At 36.4% G+C, this 18,324-nt stretch overlaps 1 long non-coding RNA gene across 4 annotated transcripts in view; it reads right to left on the bottom strand.

Annotated features, from left to right (window-relative positions):
• Positions 1-18,324, bottom strand: part of LOC132356632 (uncharacterized) — a 29,391-nt gene that overhangs the window by 7,595 nt on the left and 3,472 nt on the right. For 2 of the 4 annotated variants that reach the window (XR_009499939.1, XR_009499940.1), the window contains exons 2-4: positions 15,310-15,390; positions 13,864-13,973; positions 1,080-1,135 (exon numbers count right to left, since the gene is read on the bottom strand). This is a non-coding gene — a long non-coding RNA (uncharacterized LOC132356632). Of the gene's footprint in view, positions 1-1,079; positions 1,136-13,863; positions 13,974-15,309; positions 15,421-18,324 lie in introns of all 4 variants that reach the window. The other 2 variants (XR_009499942.1, XR_009499941.1) reach the window with 2 other exon arrangements.

The following is an 18,324-nucleotide window of genomic DNA, read 5'->3' on the forward strand; positions in this document are numbered from 1 at the left end:
GTTTTGAGCTGATGGCAATTGAGAAGCAACAGATGCAAGAAAAACTCTCTGCTCTCCCCTTTCCTGCCTAAAAGCAGAGCACAAATTTCCGTTTTTGAGAATGTCATCCTCTCCTGTACCAAGAAGGGAAAAACAACATTCATCACAGGAGATGGAGCTGATACCAAGATGAGTCTGCATAAATGAAACCTTACTAAATAACCCTATCTTCCATTACTTTCCCCCATGTATTTACTTTCCCACAATTTACCACCCACAGAAGTCCAAACCCCTTTTACTTTGTCTTGTCACTTCTCCAGAACTTATCACCATTTGTTAAGATGGTATATAAGCCCACAGCATTTCATTGTTTCTTTGGATATTCACTTTATATGAAGGCCTCCATGCATGTGAAAAAATTAAAATATTAACATCAAACAAAATTTGTATGCCTTTTCTTCTCTGAGTCTGTTGTCAGTCTAATTCGCAGGCCCCAGGCACAGAACCTAAGAGGAAAGTTTTCCTCCCCTACATAATTATTTGAGAACTTAATCCACTAGGCATTTGCTCAATGAGTTTTCTTTTAATGAGGAAGGAACAGTGGTGTAGTGGAAAGAACTTTGACATTAGATAAGCCTGGATTGAAATCTTGAATCTACTGTTTAATGTATGACCTTGGGCAAGTTATTTAAACTCTGTGCCTCAATTTCTGCATCTATAAAACAAAGATGGTAAGACCCACTTAATGTCATTGTTATGAGAGTTAAATAAGATGAAATAGGTAAAATATTTTGATTTGTATCTCTGTTGTTAAAATAAAGATGGTTGGGAAGAGATAAGAGTTTAGGAAGCCGGATAGATAAAATGTGAACCTTGAGCTTTTCTCTCTTTCTCTCGTTGGAGCTAATGTAGAAATACATGGGGGCCCATTGGGTTAGCTGGCAGTTTTGTGCAAAGAACTTTGCAACTGAAAGAGGACTTCGAGAAAAATCCAAGATCCCAAAGAGTATAAAATAAAGCATAGAAGGGAAGCAACTATTGTGGATATTGCTGAATGATTCACAGGTGGAAGGGAGAAGGAAGGAAAAGAGAATACCTACCTGAATATCAAGACGTAGCAAGAGCTTTTACTCAATAATTCTGCTTCAAGGGGCCTCTATTAAGGGCATAATCCAAAATACATAAAAACAATTGAGCACACAGATGGTCATCTCAACCTTATGAGATAGAGAAAAACTAAAAACAACATGAATGACCAAACATTGTAATTAACTTATAGTATTTTTATATGATGGAATATTACTTAGCCATTATAAACAATGCAAATGAGTATATACATTATCAGCTCAATTATGTAAAAAAAAAGTACACAGATGAAAAAAAGACTGGAAGGACATACAAAACAGTATTAAAAAAAGTACTTAACTTTGTGTGGTAGATTGTGAATGTCAAAATTCAATGTACTTCTTTTTAGTGTTGCCTATTTTGAAAATTTCTACCCTTAATCAGAGTCACTTTTATAATGCTCCCTCTTGAAAAAAACACCACCACCACAATAAAAGGTATTCAAAATCCATATGCAGGAAAAATATCTGTAGTGCAGGCATTCTTTGTTATTGATTAAAAGGAGATCCGATCACTTCAGGCTTCAGATTTGTAGGTGGCAAGATGGAACTTAAAGAGCCTGAGACCTGTGTCCCCTCCAGTGCGGGAGGGCCTCCTCTGCCTCCACACGGAGAAGGCCTGCACACTTTCGATAGTAAATTTAGATTCTCAACTGAAGCCTCAGAATTTTGTACTTAAAGCATGGAAGAGAGAACCCTGGTTAGACCTTGGGGGCTAAGGTTCCCAGTATTCCACATTACCATAAAAAGACCTCAATACGACTGTTGGAGAACATTTGATTTTGAACAGGACCGTGTGCACATACTTGATCACAAGAGATTTAAATCTGATAACTCAATCAGACGACTTCTCACTCCCTGGTGCTAGCAAGAGTTTAACTGTGCTTCTCTACAACAGGCGCTTTTGTCCTTCAGAGACCACAACGAGGAACGAATGACCGTGTTATGACTCAGCAGTGTATTTTCCTCCTGCTGCAAATAGGATCTTCCAAGGGCCATTCCATGGGGACTTTTTTTTTTTAGAGTTCCAGTGTTCCTCTAGGTCAGAATTTTAAATAACTATAGGGACTTCCCTGGTGGCTCAGTGGTTAAGAATCTGCCTGCCAATGCAGGGGACACGGGTTCGAGCCCTGGTCCGGGAAGATCCCACATGCCGCAGAGCAACTAAGCCCGTGCACCACAACTACTGAGCCCGTATGCCACAACCACTGAGCCCATATGCCACAACTACTGAAGCCCATGCGCCTAGAGCCCGTGCTCTGCAACAAGAGAAGCCATCGCAATGAGAAGCCCATGCACCACAACAAAGAGTAGCCCCCACTTGCCACAATTAGAGAAAGCCCATGCGCAGCAACAAAGACCCAAAGCAGCCAAAAATAAATTAATTTATTAAAAATAAATAAATAAATATAGGCTCTGTGGCCCTCATCTGATTTGCAGGAAATATTTGAGCAACTTTAGGACAAACTCAAGAATGGCAGGCTGATACCAAAGTACCAACAAAGCTTTCTTCGTTCTTGCCTTCTCAGGAGCTACCCATCTCTTCGTTTTTAGATTTTCTAGGTGAGTCAGTTAATGTACTGTGTCTCCTTGATTATAGGCAAACATATTAGACTTTCTGACAGTTCTCACTGAAATTACTCTCTCTTGACCTTAAGTATTCCCCACCCTTTCTCTCTGAATGACTCCACAACACAGCTAACTCTAAAGTAATCTTCACAAATCTTCTCTCTTAACCTTTTCATATCTTTAACGTAGATAAGGGGTCATGTATCCACGCTGAAATTTTTGCATGATGGTCTGTTTAGAATAAAACATATAAAGAATTCTTCCCTCAGCTAAAATTTTGACAGGAAGAGTCCCCTTAAACATTCTATCACATATATGCCAGTATATGCATAGAAAATCTCTGGAAAGACTGATAAGAAATTGGCTTTCTCTGGGAAAAGGAGCTGGGAAGGCAGGGTGAAGGGTGAGACTATACTTACTTTCACTGTATATCCCTTTTTACTGTTTGGATTTACCATGTGCATTTTTTTTTGAATTTTTGAATTTTATTTTTTTATACAGCAGGTTCTTATTAGTTATCTATTTTATACATATTAATGTATACATGTCAATCCCAATCTCCCAATTCATCCCCCCCACCTGCCCACCGCTTTCCCCCCTTGGTGTCCATACGTTTGTTCTCTACATCTGTGTCTCAGTTTCTGCCCTGCAAACCGGTTCATCTGTACCATTTTTCTAGGTTCCACATACATGTGTTAATATACGATATTTGTTTTTGTCTTTCTGACTTACTTCACTCTGTATGACAGTCTCTAGATCCATCCACGTCTCTACAGATGACCCAATTTCGTTCCTTTTTATGGCTGAGTAATATTCCATTGTATATATGTACCACATCTTCTTTATCCATTCGTCTGTCAATGGGCATTTAGGTTGCTTCCATGACCTGGCTATTGTAAGTAGTGCTGCAATGAACATTGGGGTGCATGTGTCTTTTTGAATTATGGTTTTCTCTGGGTATATGCCCAGTAGTGGGATTGCTGGGTCATATGGTAATTCTATTTTTAGTTTTTTAAGGAACCTCCATACTGTTCTCCATAGTGGCTGTATCAATTTACATTCCCACCAACAGTGCAAGAGGGTTCCCTTTTCTCCACACCCTCTCCAGCATTTGTTGTTTGCAGATTTTCTGATCATGCCCATTCTAACTGTTGTGAGGTGATACCTCATTGTAGTTTTGATTTGCATTTCTCTAATAATTAGTGATGTTGAGCAGCTTTTCATGTACTTCTTGATCATCTGTATGTCTTCTTTGGAGAAATGTCTATTTAGGTCTTCTGCCCATTTTTGGATTGGGTTGTTTGTTTCTTTAATATTGAGCTGCATGAGCTGTTTATATATTTTGGAGATTAATCCTCCATCTGTTGATTCATTTGCAAATATTTCCTCCCATTCTGAGGGTTCTCTTTTCGTCTTGTTTGTAGTTTTCTTTGCTTTGCAAAAGCTTTTAAGTTTCATTAGGTCCTATTTGTTTATTTTTGTTTTTATTTCCATTACTCTAGGAGGTGGATCAAAAAAGATCTTTCTCTGATTTATGTCAAAGAGTGTTCTTCCTATGTTTTCCTCTAAGAGTCTGGTCTTAGGTATCTAATCCATTTTGAGTTTATTTTTGTGTATGGTGTTAGGGAATGTTCTAATTTCATTCTTTTACATGTAGCTGTCCAGTTTTCCCAGCACCACTTATTGAAGAGACTGTCTTTTCTCCATTGTATATCCTTGCCTCCTTTGTCATAGATTAGTTGACCATAGGTGTGTGGGTTTATCTCTGGGCTTTCTATCCTGTTCCATTGATCTGTATTTCTGCTTTTGTGCCAGTACCATATTGTCTTGATGACTGTAGCTTTGTAGTATAGTCTGAAGTCAGGGAGTCTGACTCCTCCAGCTCCGTTTTTTTCCCTCAAGACTGCTTTGGCTATTTGGTGTCTTTTGTGTCTCCATACAAATTTTAAGATTTTTTGTTCTAGTTCTGTAAAAAATGCCACTGGTAATTTGATAGGGATTGCATTGAATCTGTAGATTGCTTTGCGTAGTATAGTCATTTTCACAATATTGATTCTTCCAATCCAAGAACATGGTATATCTTTCCATCTGTTTTTGTCATCTTTGATTTCTTTCATCAGTGTCTTATACTTTTCTGAGTACACATCTTTTACCTCCTTAGGTAGGTTTATTCCTAGGTATTTTATTCTTTTTGTTGCAATGGTGAATGGGATTGTTTCCTTAATTTTTCTTTCTGATCTTTTGTTGTTAGTGTATAGGAATACAAGAGATTTCTGGGCATTAATTTTGTATCCTGAAACTTTACCAAATTCATTGATTAGCTCTAGTAGTTTTCTGGTGGCATCTTAAGGATCCTCTATGTATAGTATCATGTCATCTGCAAACAGTGACAGTTTTACTTCTTTTCCAATTTGTATTCCTTTTATTTCATTTTCTTCTCTGATTGCCGTGGCTAGGTCTTCCAAAACTATGTTGAATAAGAGTGGTGAGAGTGGACATCCTTGTCTTGTTCCTGATCTTAGAGGAAATGCTTTCAGTTTTTCACCATTGAGAATGATGTTTGCTGTGGGTTTGTCATATATGGTCTTTTTATGTTGAGGTAGGTTCCCTCTATGCCCACTTTCTGGAGAGTTTTTATCATAAATGGGTGTTGAATTTTGTCAAAAGATTTTTCTGCATCTATTGAGATGATCATATGGTTTTTATTCTTCAGTTTGTTAATATGGTGTATCACATTGATTGATTTGCCTATATTGAAGAATCCCTGCATCCCTGGGATAAATCCCACTTGATCATGATGCATGACCCTTTTAATGTGTTGTTGGATTCTGTTTGCTAGTATTTTGTTGAGGATTTTTGCATCTATATTCATTAGTGATATTGGTCTGTAATTTTCTTTTTTTGTAGTATCTTTGTCTGGTTTTGGTGTCAGGGTGATGGTGGCCTCATAGAATGAGTTTGGGAGTGTTCCTTCCTCTGCAATCTTTTGGAAGAGTTTGAGAAGGATGGGGGTTAGCTCTTCTCTAAATGTTTGATAGAATTCACCTGTGAAGCCATCTGGTCCTGGACTTTTGTTTGTTGGAAGATTTTTAATCACAGTTTCAATTTCATTACTTGTGATTGGTCTGTTCATATTTTCTATTTCTTCCTGGTTCAGTCTTGGAAGGTTATACCTTTCTAAGAATTTGTCCATTTCTTCCAGGTTGTCCATTTTATTGGCATAGAATTGCTTGTAGTAGTCTCTTAGGATGCTTTGTATTTCTGCAGTGTCTGTTGTAACTTCTCCTTTTTCATTTCTAATTTTATTGATTTGCGTCCTCTCCCTCTTTTCCTTGATGAGTCTGGCTAAAGGCTTATCAGTTTTGCTTATCTTCTCAAAGAACCAGCTTTTAGTTTTATTGATCTTTGCTATTGTTTTCTTTGTTTCTATTTCATTTATTTCTCCTCTGATCTTTATGAATTCTTTCCTTCTACTAACTTTGGGTTTTGTTTGTTCTTCTTTCTCTAGTTCCTTTAGGTGTAAGGTTAGATTGTTTATTTGAGATTTTTCTTGTTTCTTGAGGCAGGCTATAAACTTCCCTCTTAGCACTGCTTTTGCTGCATCCCATAGGTTTTGGATCATCGTGTTTTCGTTGTAATTTGTCTCTAGGTATTTTTTGATTTTCTCTTTGATTTCTTCAGTGATCTCCTGGTTATTTAGTAATGTATGGTTTAGCTCCATGTGTTTGTTTTTTCCCCTGTAATTGATTTCTAATCTCATAGCATTGTGGTCAGAAAAGATGCTTGATATTATTTCAATTTTCTTAAATTTACTGAGGCTTGATTTGTGATCCAAGATGTGATCTCTACTGGAGAATGTTCCATGTGCACTTGAGAAGATAGTGTAATCTGCTGTTTTTGGATGGAATGTCCTATAAATATCAATTAAATCTATCTGGTCTATTGTGTCATTTAAAGCTTGTGTTTCCTTATTAATTTTCCGTTTGGATGATCTGTCCATTGGTGTAAGTGAGGTGTTAAAGTCCCCCACTATTATTGTGTTGCTGTCAATTTCCTCTTTTATAGCTATTAGCAGTTGCCTTATGTATTGAGGTGCTCCTATGTTGGGTGCATGCATATTTATAATTGTTATATCTTCTTCTTGGATTGATCCCTTGATCATTATGTGGTGTCCTTCCTTGTCTCTTGTAACATTCTGTATTTTAAAGTCTATTTTATCTGATATGATTATTGCTATTTCAGTTTTCTTTTGATTTCCATTTCATGTGCATTTTTAAAAAAAATATATTCAAATAAAGTAAAAAAAAAAGTAGAAATAAAGAGACGATTAGAAATCCTGCTTAAATGGACATTTATATCATGTTCTTGGTTGGGACAACTGTAAAATTGTTCAGTCCCCCACCTTATCTATAAATTTAGTGCAATTCCAATAAAAATCCTAGCGAGATTTTTTACAGGAATCTGGCAAATGAAAGTTAAAATATCTATGAATAAATAAACCTCCTCAAACTAGCTAAGATAGTTTGAGAAAGTGAAGGGAATTCACCTATCAAATATTAAGAAATGGTATTGAGCCAACAAAACTTAAAAACAGTGTATTTCGGGTAAGGAAAGACAAAAAGACGGAGAGAACAGAACAGAGTCAAGATATAGAGCCAGGAATGTGTACGAGGACTGAGTCACACAGAGGTGGTATAACAAATCATAGAGGAAAAGAAGAATTATTTAATGGATGATAGAAAAGTGGTTTGCTTCACAGAAGAAAAAATAAACATTTGTGTCCACTATACACCATATACAAAAATAAATTCCAGTTGGATTAAAGGTGTGAAACGTTTTTTAAAAACCTATTAAAAAGAGGAAAATTTCCTTAAATTTTCTTAAAAGAAGCCTTTGAATTTACAAATGGATATATGAGTATGCCAAAATTAAGTAGTTTCATTCGAAGAAAACATAATGGCAATGTTAACACATAGGTAACTGACTGGGAAGAGATATTTCAAATATTGAAAACCAGTAAGGGGAAAAATAGCTACAGAGAACTTATGCAAACCTGTAAGAAAAAAAAAAAAGAAACAGGAACCAATAAAAGAAAATGGTCAAAGAATTTTCATAAAGAGATTCTCAACCTCACCAGTAATCAAATCCAAAACTGAAAAAATAATGTTTTTTTTTAATCCAATAAATTAAACAAGATTAGGAAGTTGGATAGAACCAAGTGATGGTGAGGAAGTAAGGAAGGAAGAACCCAAATGTACAACTCATGGAGTGTTAATTGGTGTGGCCCTTTTGGAGGTCAATTTGGCAGTATTTAGTTAAGTGATAAAGTCCACATGCTATTATCTAGTAATTTCATTCCTAGATATACTCTAGAGAAAATTTTTAATGGTTCACAAGGGAACTTCACAAGTAAGTGCTCATTGTAGTGTTGTTTGTAGTGGCAAAGTTGGAAGCAATTACTACTATGCAATAATGGAGAATACTAAACATTTCTCATCAGTTATAAAAATGCTAAATACATTGCAATAGTTAAGCAGTTATAAAAAAGCAAACAGGTGTCACTTTAAGAAAATGATACTTCTATAAAAGTCTAAATTTATACAACAAATAAAATGAGAATTTGTATTATTAAAAGATTCTTTTAATTTATATCAGGATAATGGAAAAACTTTTATTAGAAACCAGAATACCTGACTCCACTATTCAGGAGCTATTTGACTTCAGGCTAGAATCTAGCCTAGATACTTAATCTCTTCAAGCCTATTCCTTCATCTGTGAAGTTTTTTTTAAGTGGATTTATAAAAACAGAATTTACACATAACTAAAAGGGAAATATGGTATATACAGAAAAATCTATTTCTGGGTCAATTACTTTCAAGCAAGGTAGGAGGTAGAATATACATATTAAAACATTCTGGAGAATTTAAAGATAGGAATGAGAGTTGGCTATGGGAAGCCCCTATTTTCTCTTTAGAATAAACTCATTACTTCTCTCAGGAAGGAAATGGTCATAGTTTCAGGATAAGTGATATTTATTACAGTACAAAGTAGCTCAAATTTGGAAAAAAATTTAAATCTATTTTGTAATTTTAATCAGTCAAAGGGCAGAATGGAAATCTAACTTTGTAAATAGAATATGATTCAACAGTCAAAGGGAAGGACATCTATCTCCAAATCCATCATAAAAATTGTTTTAGTTCATTCTTCTGCACTTGTTGGTCAGTTAAGCATTAGGTACTTGATGGTATTGTTCAGATCTTATGTCTTTACTAATTTTTTTTTTTTTTTACATTTCCTATTGATTCCTGAGGAAGGGGGGTGTTAAAATTACCAACTATGATTATGGAATTGTCTATTTCTTCCCTCAATCTACCTATTTTTGCTTCGTGTATTTTGAAGTTCTGTTAATTAGAAGTGTATACACACTTATAATCATCTTTTTGATATATTGACTATTTTATCATTATCAAATGTTGCTCTTTATCTCTGATAATTCTCTTTGTCTAGAAATCTACTTTATATAATATATAGTCACTCCAGCCTTCCTATGCTTATACTTTGTGTACAACTTTATCTATCCATTTAATTTCAACCTATCAGTGCTTTTATATTTAAATTGCATCACTGGTAGACAACATATAATTGAGTCTTACTTTTTAATACATCCTGACAATTCTTGCCTTTAATTAGATTGTTTAGTCCATTTACATTTAGAGTAATTATTGATATGGATTAGGTCTATTTTATTATTTGTTTTGTCTGTCCCATCTGTTTTTTTGCTCCCTCATTATTCTTTTCTTGATTTCTTTGGGATTGCTTGAACAATTTTTAGAATTCCATTCTAACTGATTAACTTTAGCAAAACCTTTAGGGTTTTTGTGTGCGTGTGTGTGGTTGTCCTAGGGCTTACAATACACATCCTTTTCAGTGTTTTTAAAGTTAATATTGCAGCACTTCACGTAAAATACAAGAACCTTACACTCCCCCTCTTATCTTTAACCTATAGTTGTCATATGTATTTCATCTGCATGTATTATAAACCCCATTTTATAACATTATAATTTTTGCTTTAAAGTTATATATTTTAAAGATATTATATGGGAAAAAGCCATTTATATTTACCTTTCTGGTGTTCTTCATTCCTTCCTGAACATTCAGGTTTCCATGTAGTGTTATCTCCCTTCTGTCTAAAGAACTTCGTATAACATTTTTTGTAGTACAGGTCTGCTGATGATAAACTCTCTTAGTTTTCTTTTAAATGAAAACGTATTTATTTTGCCTTCATTCTTGAAGGATATTTTTATTTCATTTCATCTTGAAAGATATTTCTAGATAGAGAATTCTGGGTTGACTTTTTCTTTCTTTTCTTTTAGCACTTTAAAGATGTCATTTCACTTGATTCTGATGAGAAGTCAATAGTACTTCAAATCCCCTTCATATAATAATATTTTCCCTGGCTACTTTCAAAACTTTCTCTTTGCTTTTGCTTTTCAGTAGTTTGACTCTGCTGTACCTAGATGTGATTTTCATTATAGCCTGCATGGGCTTCAATGAGCTTCTTGAATCTGGTTATTTATGTCTTTCACCAAATTTGCAGACATTTTGGCCATATTCCTTCAAAAAAAAATTTTATGCCCCGTTCTCTCTTTTCCTTCTAGCACCCTACATGTTAGATCTTTCAGTATTACCTTATAGGTCCCAGAGGTACTGTTCATTATTTCGTTTTAAAATATTCTTCCTCTCTGATCTTCAGATTGAATAATTTCTATTGATCTAACTTCAAATTCAGTGACACTTTCTTCTGTTATTTCCACTCTGATCTTAAGGCTATCCAGTGAAAATTTTATTTCAGACATTATACTTTTCAGTACTAGAAGTTCCTTTCAGTTTTTAAAATCTCTTTACTTTTCTGAGATATTCTATATTTTCATTCATTACAAGGGTGTTTTCTTTTAAGTCCTTGAGCATAGTTGTGAGAGCCGCGTTAAAATCCTTGTCTCAAATTATAACTGATTCATCCTGGGCTACTCACCATTGATTGGTTTTGGGGTTACATTTTCCTACTTCTCCATATGTCTAATAGTTTTAGATATCATCCTGGACATAGTGAATGATGTACTGAGCATCTCTAGATGCTCAGTTCTGTTATGTTTCTCTAAAGAGCAGCAATGTTTTTGTTTTGGCACGCTGTTCACTTGGCTGAACTCAGACTCTAACTCAGTGCAGTGCTCTTGGCCTTAACTGGGCTGCCTGGAGTCCACCTTGCACATGTGTGGTTTAGGAATTAGCTAGAGATTTGGGCAGTTTCCACACAGACTTTAAGGCTCCCTCTCTGTGACTCTCTTCTTTCTGGGATTTCTCCTCCACTTTCCATTTTTGTTCTTTTAATTGCCTCTTCTTCATCTCTTTGGTGAGGCAAGGATTCCCACCCTAGGGTTATGGGAATGGCCTAATACATGACACCCAGCACTTGTCAGGTGAGATCGATGGCAGTTTACTAGTCACGCATACTCATAGCCTGGGCGAGGACACCAGACACCATTCAGGGATACATGAGGGTTACACCAGAGAACACAGTAAACAACCAGGTACTGAGGGAGGCAGATTTTGTAGTATCAAGGTAGTCCCTGGTTCCTGTGGGGGGATGGGATTGGTTTCTTTGAATAATTCCACAGGCTTGCAGGGAAATGAAACCTGCCACTCAGGTACAAGCAGGAAATGTACCTGGTCCCCAAGACAAAAAGGGTTGTTTGGCTAGGGGATCTTAGGACCATGGGAGCAGATGGGGAGGGGAACTTGGTGTTAGGCTGTTCATAACCTTCCTGATTCTACCAGATGTCAAGGCAGTACATGATATTAATTCTAGGCCCTGTACCACACTGTGGTTGCCCTGGTCTCCATCCTCTGGCTCTTCAAGCCAGTACATCTGCAAGTTTCTAAGTTTAAGTCATCCTACAAAACTGGGCACTGCAGGCTAAAGACATAAAAATAGGAAACGCCTGAAGTGCCATTTCATTCTTCCAAGTATTGACTTCTTTTGCTTGCTTTCCAGTGCCTTTTGGTATTTTTAAAATATTTTATCCAGAATTTATAGCTGTTATTTGTGGGAGGGTGATTTGATAGGACCTATCTGGCTAGTACCAGAAGTAGAACTTTCAAAGTTCATTCTTATTCTTTGGCTGTAAGCAGTTTAACTAAATAGCTGAAGAAATACCAGATATGATTTATTGATTATAACAGGAGTTGGGTGGAGTCTTTGGAATGATAATATAAGAGAATATTAACTCATAGCCACAATTAATAACTGTACGGCTCAAAAAATATTGTTACATAGAATACTTACATTTTGATTTAGTGCAAATTTTGATTCCACACAAATAATTCAGTCAAAGTTCTGTTGGACTCAGCACTCATCAGATAAAATCCAGAAAAAAATGTTTCTTATTTCATTTTTTTTTACACACTGCGAAAGTACATATGAAGGAAAAAAGCAAAAGCTATTATTTGACAACATGGTCCCATATTTCTTCTTAAATATGCACCATCTTCCATAAACCATGATTGACTCCTACAAATTTTACTCTCTTTTTCTCCCTTGCTTCTACATTTATTGCTAATTTGATTTTATTTATACTTGTGCCTGTAGGCATTTTCCTAACACTCTATATACGTGTTCTATATCCCTACAGAGACTATAAATGTCTCCTGGACATGGACCAAAGATTTGATTCGATTTAAATCCATACATAGCACATACTGGCATATGTTGATTATTCTTTTTTCAGTGAATCCTATCAAGACTCGAATGGACAAATTGGGTTTTAAATTTCTTCAGAACTTTATATATGGTCGTTTCCTTTGGTGATCCCAGAATCACTCACAAGCCTCAATAGCAGGTTATAAACATGGCTAGGACTTATTAGAGCAAAGGAAAGAGAGCAAAAGCAACGGGAAAAAGATGCATTGGGGAAGTCCAGAGAGGTCAGCACAAGCTTCCAATGTTCTTGGCCTGAAGTTGCAAGGAATTCTCTCTCTCTGTCTAGCAGCAAAACTACAGGCATGCGTGGAATAGCTCTACCTGAGGAAGCCCATTTGAGTCTCAGGGTCCAAGGCTTTTATGGGGAGCTATTAACGTCCACACATTCTGCTATACAATCAGCTATGGCAACTGAGACTCAGGACCCCAACAATGAAACCAGGTGTACGTGTTGTGCAAAGCAACCTGACAAGCCAGTATGGCGTGTTCCATTTCTCCAGGTGTACTCAACAAAATCGTCACTAACATAAAGAACATTGCACAGGCCAAATTCCCAGGGTTGGTCAGGTCAGTCATGGTTTCCTTGGAGACATGCAAGGAATAAGCAACCAGACCTGCTGCATTACCTCTTCCTCCCAAGGGTCTGTCCATCCTTGCTATCCCCTATTACCGACTCCCGTCTTACTAATAGAAGTGATACAAAGCTAGCTAAGTCCTGGCTTGCGGGAAAATATTTTTAAGACCACTGCACATCTAAATCATTTCCTCTAGTCTCTCTACCCTTCCCAACACATTCCCAGCCTCCAATTTCTATGGCTGGCTGTTCTTTACAGACAAGCAGGTTACATCTAGGAAGCAACAGTTTATGCTGTTTGGAAGAGGAGGCCTAAAAAAAAACTACAGGGTTATAAACATTGTATGATTTAAATCTGTATCTTTCCCAACAAACCTGCTCTGCTTCCTGGATCTTCTATTCTGCACAACATTGCCACCACCTCCTTATGGCCCCGTCCCCTAAAAACAGCCACTAAACCCAGTTGATATTACCTCCTGGAAATTTCCTGAATCTATCTCCTTCCTTCCACATAACCTCATTTCCCTGTTAATTGCTCCTTCCTGGCTTCTCCTTCCCCCTCCCTACCCAGGCCCTTATTCATTACAGCAGAGTTGTCACTCCCATTCTTACCTAGAAAGCAACCCAACACACACCGAAGAATAATTTCTGAAAAAGATGCCTTATATGAGGTATTGTAACCACTCAGGTCACTATGTTCAATTGTTTTCCTGTCTGTTTCCCGTGTGTTTCCACTAATATCAATTTTATTAAAAAATAAATTCCTAGCCCAAATTGAAAACTATGCCCAGTGGAATGGAATCAATTTCTTGGAGTTCTTTGAGCCACGCAACAGAAATAATAATAGCTGCTTCCTGTACCTCATCCTCTCTTTGCTTTATGACATCTGGGCTCTTCTCCCAATCTTTTTCCTTCCTCAACTGCTATGTTCAGATTCCTCTTCATTAGATACTTCTGCGAAATTTCAGTCCTATAGAGAAGACCACAGCTCAATAAGAGACATCAGGGAAGGACTCCTTCTGGGGTAGACACAGTTTGCAGTTCCCTTCTGAGGTTGTAGGTACAAGTTATAGATGGCATGAACACAGAACATTAGCCTGAATGTGAATTTTTAAAACATTTAACTCATAAAAATGATAAGAGGTATTCCCTCTTAACCTAAGGTATTCAAGTAAGATCACACAAAAATTTAGAAAGCTCTTAACAAGTTGAGGGCTATACTGAATGAGAAAAAAGCTACACATAACTTCTCCTAAACTGCTAAAAAACTTCACAAAAAAATGTATTTCTGAGCCAAAACTGCCTAGATCAGTTTCTAAAGTGTGATGTCTTCAAAAGCTTCAAGCTTAACAATGTGGTATTTATTAATTTTATTTTTGTGTAACAATATATTTGCAATTAGAATGCTAGTATGTAAAGTATAGACATTACTAGCAGTAGTAGCAGAAAAATTCTCAAAAAAGTGAACTAAATCTGAATATTGAGTATATTTACTCATGTGCTCCTTTCCCAGTGGGTAGTATACATATGCATTTTGTTATTGCAGAATGTACGGAAAGCTTTTTGCTTCTTTTATATTAAAAATAAAGTTTAAATTTTGTTGAAGCAATACGTGTATCAAAAAAATCAAATGTGCAAAATGATATTTGTGAAAACTAAGTCTCCCTCCAACTCCAGATCCCCAGGCTCTAAATCAAAGGCAACTACTACCATAGATAACACTGGACTATTCTTCCAGAGATATTTTACCTGAAGAGTAAAAGTTAGGCATATTCTGAAGCTAAGATCAAGGAACTATATTCAATATCCTGTTATAAACCATAATGGAAAAGAATATGAAAAAGAGTATATATATATGTATAACTGAATCACTGTGTTGTACAGCAGAAATCAACACAACATTGTAAATGAACTATATGTCAATAAAATAAATTTAAAAAAAATAAAACTAACATCATGTAAGGAAGCCACTAGGCTCTTTTGCAATTATTTTTGAATCATCATGCCACTTTTCAAAGATTACGTTAGATAGGCTATTAGTCCAACCCTGTATTACAACTGTATTTTTTGTTATGCATAAAGGAGTAACAAATCGTTTCTGTAGATATAATTTAAATATCATGGTCCCTAAACTTTAATTCTCCTGTTGTACCACCACCGTTAATGCCTGAAATAATCATTCCTTTCTCTGTTTCTTCTGTTTTCCCATAACAGTAAGCTTTTTAGCCTCTAATACTTTCCATAGAAATTGTTCCCCATAACTTTTATATCTCTGCTTTTTTAATCTCTCTAATTCTAGTACTTACTTTCAGGAGGTAACAGAAGAAAGTATTTCTACTGTGACTTTCAGGCATTTCTTCAAAGTTGTCTCCCTGAAGATGTCATTTCTGTGACGAAAGTATATTATGCTAAAGGATCTGGAATGTATACCACAGTTAGAACAAGCAAAAGATGCCACACTTTGGCTGCAGATAGATAATGAAGAAAACAACCTATGTTTTCTCAAGCAGAAAACAATTGAGGGCAGTCTAGAAAACAAAAGAAAATAAGATAAATTATTTGTTAAATATTTCTAAAATGTGGGTCTTTTATTTTATAGAACCAGCACATTTCAAATTACTTGTAGGGGCTTCCCTGGTGGCACAGTGGTCAAGAATCCGCCTGCCAATGCAGGGGACACGGGTTTGAGCCCCGGTCTGGGAAGATCCCACATGCTGCGGAGCACGCGCTCTGAAGCCCACGAGCCACAACTACTGAAGCCCACGCGCCTAGAGCCCGTGCTCTGAAACAAGAGAAGCCACCACGGTGAGAAGCACGCGCACCACAACAAAGAGTAGCCCCTGCTCGCAGCAACTAGAGAAAGCCCGCGTGCAACAACGAAGACCCAATGTAGCCAAAGATAAATAAATAAAATAAATAAATTTATAAAATTACTTGTAGCAAAATAAGGTTTTAACACAATTTTCCAGAAAGATATATTGAATAAAGCGAGATATACTGGTTTCCATAGATAAAAGAGTCAGAGAACTCCAATTTACAGAAATAAATTAGATAAACAATTTTTTAAAATTTACCCTCAGAAGCTAAATCAATATTCACCAAAGTGCTGGATTAAATTAACCTTGCCAAGAGCAATTAATGTAACAATAGCTCCAATAAAGCCTCATTAAGTAATCAATTAGAATCATTACAAGGAACAAAAGATTCAGCAAAAAGCTCCTCACCAGTAGCATGAATTTTATTTTTAAAAAACCATTCTTATTTTAACTAGAGCTGAAGGCAAAAGGCATTTGCCCTTGAAAATAAATGTCTAAAGGATACATGATTTCTAGTACTTTTGATTTTATGATTATTTTGGAAATTATTGTTCAGGAAATTCTAATTTTCCTTTAGAGGTAATTTTGTCAAATTTGCTGCAAGACTTCTCAGAAAAAGTAATTTTATAATATCCCAAGTTCTTAATTGTTTTTTCTATGGGTACTTTTCTCCTTTCCAATGATTATCAGCTAAGATTAACTAATATTTGTTTTACTCTTAAATTTTTAGGTGTACACTTATTTCATGAATTGCTGTGTGACCCTGGGCAAGTTACTTAACTTCTCTGGGTCCCCATATTATCACCTGTAAAAAAAAAATTGGTCTAGAGGTGAGCTATAATAGGGATTCTCAACCTCTCCCCCTTCCTTCCCTACAGACATGATGGTTATGATGAATTAACATCAGCAGCAGTGGCTCATCCAGCTACTCAGTGAGGCTGCCTGTTGCCTGCTCTCTCTTCCTTTGAGGGAAATCACTGAACTAAGATTAGTTTTAGCTATACAAAGTCTATGAGTCTATAGCGATCAGAAGATTAAAAATGACCATCTGAAATTGTGCAACCTTGAGATGAAGTTTTTTCTTTGCTTTTCTTTTTTTTTAAATAAATAAATTTATTTATTTATTTATTTGGCTGCGGTGGGTCTTCGTTGCTGCGCGCGGGCTTTCTCTAGTTGCAGCGAGTGGGGGCTACTCTTCGTTGTGCTGCGCGGGCTTCTCATTGCGGTGGCTTCTCTTGTTGTGGAGCACGGGCTCTAGGTGCGTGGGCTTCAGTAGTTGTGGCGTGCAGGCTCAGTAGCTGTGGCACGTGGGCTCAGTAGTTGTGGCTCTCAGGCTCTAGAGCGCAGGCTCAGTAGTTGTGGCGCAAGGGCTTAGTTGCTCCGCGGCATGTGGGATCTTCCCGGACCAGGGCTTGAACCCGTGTCCCCTGCATTGGCAGGCAGATTCTTTTTTTTTTTTTTTTTTTGGGCAGGCGGATTCTTAACCACCGCGCCATCAGGGAAGCCCCTTCTTTGCTTTTCCTTCATCCAACCTCTATTTATTCAGCACTGTGCAGGGCTCTGATACAACAGACACAGTTCTTGAATAAAGTTATCTTTTATCTTTTTTGAGGTTCTTAGTAAAAAAAGAAACACACACATAATTTAAAGAGGATGAAGTCTATGCTAACATGGCTTTCAACACCTTCCCTCTTTACCACCCTTCTCTGTCCCTTTGATGAAATTAATAGGAAAATCTCTACAACAAACTAAGAGTAGCATATGACAGGCATTGTACCAAGCTTTAATCTCAAACTTGCAAAGGTAAGAGGTCAAAGCTTCAGTTTACATGTTTTGGCTACTCTAGGCTATTGTTGGGTTTATTGATTATCTACAAAAACATTTTAAGGTAAGGTAGCTCACTAAGATAAAGGGGTAATGACACGGACAGAATGTGCTGGCATCTCTTTTATCACACTTATGGATCAAGCTATTACATTATTTGTACAGGTTAAACTATTTACACCTACACTATCAACCATTTAATTTTAGACAGGTTTATTGTTTCACCAGCAAAATTAGACTAGAATTTCAATTTTGAACATTAGTATAAATCTCTCTCCCCTAAATTTTAAACCCTTTCCCCTGCTTTTAGGAAACATAATTGCATAATTCAAACTCCTTTAATACTGTGACCTAGTTCCTCCTCTTGATGTTATAAACGGCTCATGTAACTATGGTAACCATCCAGGGAAAATTGAATGTTTTTCTGGTCAGCAATATGCAAAGTATACCATACGTGTTATTTTTCTCTCTGGGATAACCAAAGTGGATAATACGTGTTTGCTCTTCTTCTTGGTTATGGGAATGACATTTTATCATACTGAAAATTCTATGACTATAGACCCAGTCATTCACAGTACCTTCATTAAAAGGTTTAGGATCCTCTTTTGCTGTTAGTGGTCATTCTAATTGCTGCACAGTACTATAACCCATAGTATGATTGATTGTATACACCCATCTGCG

This window comes from Balaenoptera ricei, chromosome 21 (assembly GCF_028023285.1).
Source record: "Balaenoptera ricei isolate mBalRic1 chromosome 21, mBalRic1.hap2, whole genome shotgun sequence".
NCBI lineage: Eukaryota > Metazoa > Chordata > Mammalia > Artiodactyla > Balaenopteridae > Balaenoptera > Balaenoptera ricei.